This window comes from Numida meleagris, chromosome 2, assembly GCF_002078875.1.
Source record: "Numida meleagris isolate 19003 breed g44 Domestic line chromosome 2, NumMel1.0, whole genome shotgun sequence".
Lineage (NCBI taxonomy): Eukaryota > Metazoa > Chordata > Aves > Galliformes > Numididae > Numida > Numida meleagris.
Window position 1 is genome coordinate 57,257,728 of NC_034410.1, and position 13,198 is coordinate 57,270,925.

Below are 13,198 nucleotides of genomic sequence, written 5' to 3' on the forward strand. Positions count from 1 at the left end.
ACAAATTAGTTACGCCACATTTTAAAGACTACCACATTCTGAAATAGTAACCAATGCCAGGGCATTATATAGTTCGCACTTTAAGTAAAGAGCCCATGTACTAGCAGAACTGCACTGGTGTGGGAACTGGTGAGGCTGACAGCACTCCAGGTTCCTTAGAACACACATCAGGCCCTGTACCATCATAAGCGCCATTACCTACAACACTTACTCTAACACAAGCTGTCTCCACAGAGTTAACAAACCTGCAGTTGTTCTATGTGTCACCAACTCAACAACAGCACATATACCTTTAACATTCTACAAAATGGCAAACTACTTCCCTTTGTCTTCAAATGGTGAAGTATATTCATTTAACAGCCTTTATTTATCTGTCAAATCATACGTACCTAAAACAAAATAGTCCACCAACGGCAGCGAAGAAGACAAGATTCACATAGTGCAAATCTCTCAGACCTTACTCCTATTACCAATATGCTATTTCTCCTTTCTCCTCTCCAGAAACCTCTGCCATGTGAGACTAATCTGCAATTCTACCCTTAAAGAGAAAACTCTTCCATTCCATAATCATGGCCACCTTCTTCCCCTTCGCTTCTTCCTATTCCCCAATTCAGATACATCCCATTGATCACATATAGGGGCTCTACCTCCCTGCAAGGCCCCACAAATAGTCTACTCACAAACTGACAACCAGCGTAGAGCTGCCCTTTATTTTTGACTACAAACAGCAGCTACCAAATTCACACACTCATCCCCACAATAACAATTCCTGGACTTCTGCAATGCCTCTCACACAGTCCCTCCTCACCACATCCTTCTCTCTAAAGTGGAGAGGTATGGATTTGAAGGATGGACTATCAGGTCAGTCTTGGAACCAGAGCTCTTCAACATCTTCATCAATGACATAGACAATGGAATCGAGTGCACCCTCAGCAAGTCTGCAGATGACACCAAGCTGAGCGGTGCAGTCGATACATTGGAGGGAAGGAAAGCCATCCAGAAGGACCTGGACAGGCTGGAGAACTGGGCCCATGTGAACCTAATGAGGTTCAACACGGCCAAATATAAGGTGCTGCACTTGGGCCGGGGCAATCCCAGGTATTTATACAAACTGGGGGAAGATCCCCTTCAGAGCAGCCCTAAAGAGAAGGACTTGGGGGTCCTGGTGGACGAGAAGCTGGACATGAGCCAGCAGTGTGCGCTTGCAGCCCAAAAGGCCAACAATGTTCTGGGCTGCATTAAGAGAGGAGTGGTCAGCAGGGAGAGGGAGGTGATTGTCCCCCTCTACTCAGCTCTTGTAAGGCCCTATCTGAAGTACAGTATAATCTTTATTCCTCTTTTTCTGTTATTGTTGTTTAACATATAAAATTTATAATCAAATATTACTAGATTTTGTTTCAGGGAACTGCCCACTGGGGTAGACTGTGAATAAGGAATTAATTACTCCTTTCATACTGCTATTTAATTAAGACAAAAATTGGATAGATGGTTTTCCAGACAGCCCAGCAACATTTTCTGAAGCTCTTCCATATAATATAAATTAAAGACAATTAAGTGGGAAAAAGATGCTTTGAGCTTAAAATGGAACAACAAAACTGCTTCCATGTGTTTTTATCAGTCACAGGACCTCATTTGCTCCACTCATCTTTCTACTTCAGAGATCACGGAAGAGACACCAACATTTTAGAATATGACTCCAAGATAATTTCTTTATATTCTAAGAAAGCTGAAGATACAGGATCAACGTTCAAAGATATGTACACAACTCCCTAGCTACTTGGATGTTGGTACACACAAACAGGCTGCCCCTAAGGCTGAGGAAGATGTGAAGCACAGCCTCGGCTATCACTAAAGCAGCCTTCCCATGTACAGCTGGTGCACACCCTCAGCACTGATAAGAATTCAGCAGCGACTGCAAGAAAGCCTGCTCCACCTACGTCACTAATCCCCAGACCCTTACTCCTGCAGTCCTCACAATTCTATTTGTACTGAAAACACGAGCTGCGTTTCCATGAAGCAAGGCTCAGAGCGTCAATCTCCTCCTCCTTTCAGTTCCACCATAAACTTCAACTGAAGGCCATCATTTGGAACATCAGTGAAGGGAAGACTATGACCACGCATTCTCACTACCTAGTGGTTTTGTTCCTCTACTGCCAAAGTTCTCAGTGTGCTACTTGCATTAGGATACAGTAACCAAGTAAAGTAAAACAATTCTGAACTGACTGAAATTCACATGGAAGGACTTCTTCAGTTTCATAACCTTTACCACTTTAAAACTGTTCATTGTGTAAAAGCCTGTTACTTTACTTAAAAACACAACTGGCATTTTGTGACATCTTTTGGACAACAGTTTTGGAAGTCAATACAAAGAAAAGATGACTTACAAGGTGGGAAGAATATTTAAAAAGGAGCTGTCCTAAAGATTGTCGTTCCCCCCCCCCCCCCAGTATTTCTACACCTCTTCATCAACCGTCAGATACAAGTGGTCCACACACACCCCTTTCTCTTCTAAAGCAACTTACACCGACAGAAAATTTTAGGTAAACAGAAGGTGACAGATGCCATTTATTCAGAACTTACTTTCAAAGGAAACTAAGTTAATCAGTTGTAAAAAAAAAAACACATTCTTCAAATTTAATTAGTTTTATTAGCTGGAGCAGCAAATCTCTGAACTGGAACATTTTCCGTACTACTGAAAAGAGAAAGCTGACTAAACATTGAAACTATTTAAAGGTCTTCAACACATTAAATAATGCCTGGATAGGTTAACTTCACTGCTTCAAGTGAGAGAAGACAAAAGCTTGAATACAGGATAATATAACATCCTTCTCTCCAAATTTGAAAGGCATGTATTTGATGGGTGGACTGTTCAGTGGACAAGGAACTGGTTGCAAGATCATATCCAGAGAGCAGCGACCAATGGCTCAACGTCCGGATGGACATCAGTGAGGACTAGTTTCTCTCAGAAGTCTGTATTAGGACCGTTATTCTTCAACATCTTAATGACATCGACAGTGTGATCAAGGGCACTCTTGGCAAGTTCGCAGATGACACCAAGCTATGGGGAGCAGTCAACACATCTGAAGGATGGAATGCTGTCCAGAGAGACCCAGACAGGCTCAAGTAGTGGTCTCAGGAGAACCTCATGAGGCTCAGTAAATCCAAATGCAAGGTTTTACACCTGCATTGCAGCAACTCCCACCATCAATACAAGTTGGGGGATGAAAGGATAGAGCACAACCCCACTGAAAAGGACTTGAGAGTACCAATGGATGACAAGTTGGACATGGGCCAGCAATGTGCCCTCAGTCCAGAAAGCCAGCCATATCCCCGCCTGCATCAAACACATGGCCAGTAGGTCAAGGGAGGTGATCCTGCACCTCTACTCTGCTCTGGCAAGGCCTCATCTGGAGCACTGTGTCCAGATGTGGAGCCCTCAAGGGACCTGCTGGAACACATCCAGAGTAGAGCCACAAAAATGATCCAAGAGATGGAATACTTCTCCTATGAGGACAGGCTGAGAGAGCTGGGGCTGTTCAGCCTGGAGAAGGCTGCAAGGTGACCTGATAGCAGCCTTTCAGTATCTAAAGGGGAGCTACAGGAAAGAAGGGGACAACATTTAGCAAGGTGTGTTGTGGCAAGACAAGGAGAAATGGTTTCAAATTAAAAGATAGGATAGATAAGATTAGATTGGATATAAAGAAGAAAATATTACAATAAGGGTAGTGAAACATTAGAACAGGTTGCCCAGAGAGGTGGTGGATACCTTGCCTGTCCCTGGAGACATTCGAGGTCAGGCTGAGTAGGGCTCCAAACAACCTGATCTAGCTGTAGATGTCGTGGTTCACTGCAGGGGAGTTGGACTAGATGACCATTAAGGGTCCCTTCCAACTCAAATGATTCTATGAATCAATCATATGGTCTGATTTTTGGGTGGCCCTGTGTGGAGCCAGAAGTTGGACTCAATAACACTCATGGGTCCCTTCCAGCTCAGGATATTCTAGGATTCTGTTCTATGATTCAATAAAAGTGTGATAAAATACGCGCAGAAGATGAAAGAAGTTTGTAAAATAACTCCTTAGTTAATTCAACTTGCCAGTACTTTATATAATCCAATCTAGTTGTATAACAACGATTAAAACATCATCATTAAATCAGCAACTTATTAACAAATATTTACACAAGATTTAATGGAATTTCAATTTTTTTATGTCATAATAAAGTGCATGCAAAGGGACTGTATCATACCACAACTGTTGCCAAGAAGAAAAAAATGCTAAAATCAGTGTTATAAGCAAAATGCAGCAATACACCTACATTATTCATCTTTTTCTGATGATGGAAAGTTAAATACTTAAATTCTCTGAATCACATTTTTGCACCTGATCTAACCTTACTCTTTTTACAGTGATACGACTAGCAATGACCTATTTCCTACATACTGCTTGTGCCAAAGGCAAGTTGTTTATATTTTCTTCTTGTAACATCCATGAAAAGCCAGCAACTTCTATCATCAGCAAGCGTCTCACTAATTTCAGTCAATGTTCTGGACACAGAACCTTCCATATGAAACTTTCTGCAAAGGATAATATTCCATCAAGCTGAGAACCCCTAAAAGGTAAAAATAAGCTCTGATAAAAAGTTTCCTATACTAAGCAGGGAAAAAAGGCTTTCAGGAAAAGAACTCTCACAAACAAAACAATACAAAAGAAAAAAAGTCAATTAATTTAAGAGCATATTACTTACAGAGTTTTGGAAATTTTTAACAAGTTCTTTATGGTCACCGAGTTATTTCTCATTCCTCAAAAACTATTTTTCACATATTCATTATCTAAGCATGAAATGGAAGAGTGAAAAAATTAAAGAAACTCTTCCAACCAACACTTCTAAATTTCAATCATAATTTTCATTATAGGAAATAGTAACATGATTACATCTCGTCACCATTACTGCAATTTCTTCCTTTCTCTACAAGACATGAAGGTACCTCATTAAAGCCAAGAGGCAGAAATACCAATCAATTACTTGACAGAAAACTAACCAGATGGAAATCTCAGCTGGCCATCTTTCTCTTTCTTTTTTAGAATGGACTCCGAAACTTCTAGTTTTGTGTAAAGTTAATTCAGCAGAAACAAAGAATGGCTGAGGCGGGAAGGAATCTCTGGAAACTGCCTGGTCCAAACCCCTGCTCTAAGCAAGAGCACTCGAGGAGCTAGCTCAGGTCTGTCCAGTCCAGTTTTGAATGTCTCCATGGATGAAGATTCTACCACCTCTCTCTCTCTAGACAACCCTATCATACCTATAATATTTTTTCTTACATTTACACACATTTTTTTTGTATTTCAGTTTGTGCATGTTGCATTTTAGCCTGCCACTTGGCACCTCTTAAGAGCTGCACAGAAATCTTACCATACACTGACAATATTTACTTCCATGTGCAACAAGGACATTAGGCAAGCCCAGCATTGAAAGGTCTATGAGCATTAATGAGAGAAAGAAGTATATATATAAAATAGGATCATTTTAGACTTGCTGCCAGATCTCAAAGTTAGAAAAATGTTACATTTATGCTGTTAGTGGCTCACTAATAACCAATATAAATATTCACATCTTACACAATCACTAGAAAACAAACTGTCTCATAGATCAGCCATGTTCAAGCTTTTTTCTGGATTTTACAGTTACCTTCTTTTCCACAATGGTATGACAGCCCCTGCCTCCCTTTCTTCCCATAGATTAAAAACCCACCTTCCAGCCTGCTACAAACCTCATCGCCTCAAATTCCAGACTCCAATCCCCCTGGAGTACAGTTCACCACAGTTATTCTTCCCCAGATGGGTAATACCACATAGCCATGGGCCACTCCAGATAACTCTCCCCCAACACTGCATGTCATATTCCAGCAGTTAGCAAGAAAAAGTTATTAGAATCTCCTCAGTTTCCTCACATCATCACTGACAAAGAAGTTATCTTCTCTCTATAGCTACTAGGGAAGATAGTTCACTTGATGGAAAGGGAGACAGTCCCAGGCAAGCAGCAGGAGATGAAATGCAATTTCCAGGCAGCTTGTCATCCGCTTTCTCACTGAGAGCATTATTCTAGGCACTATCTTCCCAAGGGCTCCCTAGTAGTTACAGACAGCTCCAGGTACCTTAGCAAAAGCCTCATAACATTAACCAAAAATTTCAAAGTTGCACCCACACTTCCCCCAGATGACTACTAGAGGTTGCTAGCAAGTGGCAGGTAAAAAAGTTTATTTTAAAAGCAAACCTCCTCACTGTTTTCCAATACATCAGTTACCATAAGACCAGATACCTCACAGACGCCAACAGAGGAATTTCAGCTAGAATAGCCTATAGTAACAGATGTCTGTCTCAGCCCAAAGAGATTTAAGTTTAGTTCATACATGCAGCAACATACCCTATACTAGCAGTACTGCAGAAGGACTGGCAGCCAAAGAGACACCTGCAGCTCACAGTGCTGCAATTTACAGTCAGGTATGACTGTAAAAAAAAAAAAAAAAAAGCTCAGGTATTCCCCTCCCTACTTGAGGCAATCTGCTCCTAGCTCAGATCTTTCCAAAGGTCCGAAACATGTTAGAGATCCCTGTGGTCAGGGGAACAGTCAAAAATGTTCTTTGACAGTTTTTGTTCATACAGCCCACTTACTCCAGCAAGTGATCACCTGTTTTTGCTCTCAAAACCAAAAACATTTAATACCTACACCATTTGTTCTTAAAATCATCTGTTTTTGTTTATTAAGCATTTATTAAAACAGCTAGTGAAGGTTTCTACAATATGAGAAAGCGTCAGTATTTCATAAATCCTTTGCAACTCATGCATATTTTCTATTTGTTGGAGTTCAAACAAATCAGAAGAAAGCTAAAGAAGTCGGTCCAAAGGCAAACTCAGGCTAATAAGCTACATCTGGAACTTCAGATTAAATACATCACTCCTCCGCCTGACAGACTTTTACTTTAAGTCCTCTGACTTCCTAAAGCTGTTATCAACCCAAATCCAAATCATGCATATGCCTCTCTGAACAGGACCAGACCTTTTTTTGTGGTACCTCTGTTTGCACAGCTTATCCCTTATCTCACTGACAACACTGGGAACTACAGCAGATGGTCCCCTCAGACTGAACTCTAACAGTTTTTCTCCACTCCCGCTATTCCATTTTATTTTGTGCAAACAACTGATAACGAAGGCTGCTGCAATGATTTACTGATATCTGAAGCTCAAAATTGACATGACACAAACTGTTTTTGTCCCCTCCATCAACTCATGTGAGCTGCTTAACCTTTTAACTATCAAGTGACAAAGAGCATTAATATTAATTGCACAGCAAACCATACAGGCTGATGCAGTAGCCTCCACATAGAAACAACATTGATTAAAAATAATGACTACCTTAAAAAGTTACACCAATCACAGTAAAGAGCCTGCTACTATACAGAAGAAGAAAATATAAGGCATTCTCTTTTGCTACTGAAAAAAACACTCCAACTGTTTTGGGAAATGCCTCTAAATCTTATTAGGAACCCACTTCCAACAGTTCAGTGAAAATTCATTCTTAGGTGGACTTCAGAATAGAGACCAGGCATTTCATTTGTGAAAGTCCATCCACATTTGCTTCTGTTCAACAACCCAAAGCAACATGAAGCTCAGTGACAAAAAATCAGTCAATCAAAACGACACCAATACTGCTACACAGGAGACAGAAGGATGCTTAAAATTATGCTTTGGATAGATCCTGCTCATTAAGCAGGCTCTGTACTGACAGAGACTACGAATTTGCAAACCACCCCACCAAAATTTTGCAAAAAACCCTAGAGGTTGGCAAAAGCATCTCAACTAAACATCCATGAAGAAGCATCTGCAAGTAGACAGTAATGAACCAGACAGACCCAGAGGGCTTTCTTAAATGTAGGTCATGCTGTCACACCATAGCAATAGGCACACTAATATTTGTTGAAGTGAACCCAGAGTTATTACTGTGCAGAAGAATTTACTCTGTAGGCAGACAGTAATAATTACACATTTGTGATTATCATTATATGATGCTTAGAAGAGACGCGAAGGAAAACCTCCACAGGAAGAGCTGTGTTGAATTTAAGAATGACACTCATTCAATTCCTGCTGTAAAACTCCACTGAAGACAAAGCAGTATTTCTTTCTAGAAGCAGGAAAGACAAAAGAAGCAGCGAGGAACCTCTTTTAGTCCTGCAGATAGGTTAAAACCAGATTGCCAGTCAATATAAAACAACAAAAGCACCTGAATATTCCCCATGGCTGAATCTTTCCAGAAGGAAATTTATAAGGTATACACCCACAGCCACTACAAATGGGACACAACACAAGACTAGAACAGCTCATTTAACAATAAACCTCCATATTCAAGATACTCTACTATTAGGTAATAAGTCTAATGCGAGCTAGAAAGTTACCTGTTCTCTGTTTAGCCAGTCATTAATTATTAGTTCAAAACAAGCAAAATGATTCATCACCGGCTCACAGCAAAATTCTTCACTGAAAGCTCAGTTACTATGAACTATCAGTGTTTAAATTTCTTCCTGCGAATCTATTAAGGCACTTATTGAAAAAACACCAATGGGATGACAATTTTTTCAGACTCAAATACAAACGACAAAGCAGGTGCAGTTAAATCAACACATTTTTATATTTGTTTATAATTCTATACAGAAAATTTCCCCCCACAAAATTAAAGGTTTTTAAAGATTTTTTCTTACGTCTTCACTTATCTGAACTATTTAGAGCTGAACAGAGCTGTACAGCTAGCAGGTTTGTGCCTAAAACTTTTATTTCTCATACTGAGACTAATAAAACATATCACCAGACTTCAGAGTCCTCTAGCCAGTGAATATACAGCATAGGCTTTGATAGAGTCCCACACAACATCTTTATCTCTAGTTTGGAAAGACACATATTGGATGGATGCACCATTCAGCGGATAAGGAACTGGCTGAATGGTTGCACTCAACGAGTTGTGGTCAACAGTTTGATATACACAGGTGAAGACCAGTGACGAGTGGTGCCCCTTAGGGTCTATTATTGGGATCAGTACCGCTTAATATCTTCATTGGTGACATGGACAGTGGGCCTTTCATTATTTAGATGGAGCTTAAAAGCAGGATGGAACACAACTTTTTGCACAGGCTGATAGTGATAGTCAAGGGCGAAAGGTTTTAAACTACAGGAGGGGAGATTTAGGCTAAATGCTAGAAGGAAATTCTTTACTTGGAGAGTGGTGAGGCAGTGAAACATTTTGCCCAGAGAAGCTATGGAAGCCCCATCCCTAGAGATGTTCAAGGCCAGGTTGGATGGGGCCCTGGGCAGCCTGATCTAGTCACTGAAAACCATGACCACAGCAAGGATGTTGGAACTAATTGATTTCTAATGTCTCTTCCAATTCAAAACTATTCTGTGGTTCTATGATTTTGTTATTGTAAAAAGCAGTTAACACAGCAGCATATCAGAAATATTTATCACTTAGTTTTCTTGCCAATAATTATAGTTACTGCATACACATGCATAAGTCTCAGCACCTGAAGGGGGCCTACAGGAAAGCTGGGGAGGAACTTTCTATCAGTTCATGTAGCGACAGGAAGGGTGGGAAATAGGCTTTAAACAGGAAGAGGCTACCCTCTATTTAGACTAGATATCAGGAAGAAATTCTTTACTGTGAGGGTAGAGAGACACTGGAACAGGTTGCCCAGAGAGCATTATGATGTTCCCTCCCTGGAGGCATTCAAGGCCAGGCTGGATGGGGCTTTGAGCAACCTGGTCTAGAGGGAGGTGTTCCTGCCTATAGCAGGGGGGTTGGAACTAGATTATCTTAAAGGTCCCTTCCAACCCAAACCATAAATTACATTGTTTAGGTGAATTACAATCTGCCTGGAGCCTTAGAAATAAACAGCTTAAACTAAGGGAAGGGATACTGTGGTCAGAATCAAATCTCTAGGTCACAGAGCTGATTATCAAAAAACATTTCTTCTGAGTAAAGACAGAAAAGCAACTTTGTGACTGACCACAAAATCTGCAATGACTTGCACCCTCCTGCAGCATGTTAACAATTTCTAAGAACAATTGCATGTATATACTCAACTACAGAATGCAAAGTTGAAACCATTTGTTCCAGATTAAATGAAAACTCAGTGCACACTGAACCATACAGGATCTGAACTCCGTAACTAAACTGCTTTAAAGGCTTTCAGTAAATACTGCTCACTGTAGGAAGAAAACAAGTCAACCTAATTGTCTTGTCCACCAGTATCACAAACGTAACCTGCACATACTGTATGTAAATAAAAAAGGAAAAAGTACTATGCACTCCTGCTCATACTAATCTGAAGATGATTATAAATGCACACTCTGACTGATCTTCAAGCATTCCGATTTTTAACATTAATTCACTTTGACTATGAGCATGTCAAAATGAAAGACTGCTCTCTGGACCCAGACGTGCAGTATCAATATTGAATACATGCACTCATTTCAGGTCAGCAGACATTCCAACCCTACCTCAGCTAGTACTAACAGAAACACACTAATTAAAATCATATATAGATTCCACAATGGGCTATGTATTACGAGTAGCTTCCATATAGAAACATCACTGCAAATTAAGTATCTGACCATTCTTACTGAAACCTGAAGAAAACAGAACTGCTCATGTAAGTCACCAACTGCACTCTTTCCTGATTAACTTACACTTTTTCATTCTGCCAACAAACATTCAGTGTAGCCCACCAAGAAGTTCACTACTTCTGAACAGATATTAAGAAAGGCACCAAAATACTCTGTTAAAATAATCTAACACTCAGGTACTGAAGTAACAAAAAAGTTAAAGGACAACCCCTATTAGGTATTTGTCTCTGATCACTTCAGAAACAGAGTGCATTTCGTAAGTGATACTCCTGGGAACAGTGTAAACAAAGTAAAGGTTGCCTCACCCCAGATTACCAAATACAATACCAACTTAGTCACAGTTGCAGGGTAAACAGGAACGCATACTCCCCCTAACATCTTACATTGCATTGGAAATCTGTTGGTTTTGTTGTTGCTTTTACGTTTGTAGTCATAATCTACTAGACTAAAGCCCAGAAATAATCTGGCATTTTTCAACGCAAAAAATGTTTCCGTTAAATAAATTGTACTTTTTACTAAGCAATGGACAGAGTTAGCTGTCTTTAATGCTGCAGAAAATCGACAGTTCACTTACTAGCCTCATTCCAAGTATCCAGTTCCTACTGCTGAATGAGATCACATTATGGAAACCAGGCTGACTGCGCATACAAGCTTGAACTTCTGGCAGCTAGAGCAAACAGGACTGAAAACACAAGCCCTCAAGAATATGATTATTTTAAACAATGTTTATCAATATACACTGCACTGATTTTGCTACAAAATTGCCCTTTTATCTTCTCCATTCTCACACAGCACTAAAACATTCCATTAATATACTTAAAATATGTGAACATAATTAAAACTATTAGAACTTCATTATATTGGGGGAAAATTAATAGAAATATTCCTCTCACAGGAAAAAAGTGAATTTTTAGTGGTGCACCAAGTACCTGTTTATCAAACACATTCAGAACTCCACTGCATAGCATTACAGAATAATAGCCATGACCAGCATAGCTCGTAGCACGGCCCACCCCCACTCTGCCCTGCGCCATCCACTGTGGCAGCAGCTCTTCCAGCCGGCCTGGTCCTGGGTACACAACCCTCACTCAGCATAGGCCAAACAGCAGTGCACTATTATCCATATCTGGGCTGAAACCAGGGCACGGGGAGGGCACAGTGCAGTGCTAACTCAACTGATGGGAAATGACTGTGTCCCTTGTGATACATAGGCTAAACACAGTCCTGTAAACAGAAAAAAATACGTAGCTGTGCTATCCATTCTGATAAAGGAATTTGAGAACGGGTTTCAAGACTGCCAAAAAATTATCCACTTTTTGTACATTTGCAACTCCATTTACATTCGACAAAAAATACATGACTTGCAAATTTTCAAATGGAATGTATAGGGTTGCAATCAGATATACAACTCACATCTGATCATGTCCTGCTATTGGACTTCTGTAAGTCTTATTTTAGCAGAGAGAAATGCCCCTTGCTTCACAATCATGCCTTACTCACATCACTGCTTTTTGGCAGCACATACATTTGTGAACAGCTATCTTCAAGGATTAAGTACAGGAAAAATAAAATTTAATTAGAAATCTCTAACAAATGTCTTGAAAGCTCACTGAGAATAACGACTGCTGCCATCAAACCAGAGCGATGTGTTGGCTTCACAAAAACAAGGTCAAACATCCCACTAGTTTTATGGTTATGTTGCTCTCTCCCCTTTTTTCACATTTTAAGAAAGCATTAAAAATTGGTTTTGTTACTTATATACATTAACTCTGTTATCTATTTCTATGAGAGCTCCTCCAAAAGTAATAGCTCCTATATTATTATGTTTCCCACAACACCAAAGGCGGATGTTGGTGGTATGTCAGTAGAGGTTAAACATTCCCACCAATATCCCATTGCATTTCGTTGCCATATGACAAAGAGCAGCAGAGGGACAGACTGACAAAATAGCATCTGACATGGAAATGAGGATGAAGCAAAGATGTATGTTGGATTCTTCCATGCAGAGGAAATTTCACCCACTCACTGATATTTATTGATGCTTGCTGAATGTTTGCGAAAATCAAACAGGGGATGTGAGCACACTGAGGTGGTGGGTGGTGTGATTTAGCAGTGGCAACAGCAGGTCACCTCTGCTGGTGCAGATTTTTATGAGCACAGATTGCAGGCTCTTGCTCGTCACTGTAAAAACACAGAGCTAATGGTGATGACTATGTTGAAAAATAGTCTTCTGCAGCTGAGAATTTGCTCCATCAAACAGGGTTATTGTGCTCTTTGTACCTCTTGTAGTTTCCATGGAGTTAAATAGGAAGCATTACTTTCAAAGTAACATATATACATATATGCATATACATATACGCAGCCCAAGACAATTCCTCTTCATTCAATGCAGCCCAGTAATGCCAAAAGGTTGGACACCCATGGAATATAAGACTAACTGTGTCCCACATTTCTTCCAATTTTCTTTTTGTTTTAAAGAAAAGGATAAGACAATCTACAGAAATTAAAGAAATTAACTGAATCCGCCTTTT

At 40.1% G+C, this 13,198-nt stretch overlaps 1 protein-coding gene across 4 annotated transcripts in view; it reads right to left on the reverse strand.

Moving 5' to 3' along the window:
* The window catches only part of CDKAL1 (CDK5 regulatory subunit associated protein 1 like 1), a 390,780-nt gene that overhangs the window by 352,451 nt on the left and 25,131 nt on the right, over nucleotides 1-13,198 (reverse strand). The gene's annotated exons all lie outside the window — the stretch shown is intronic.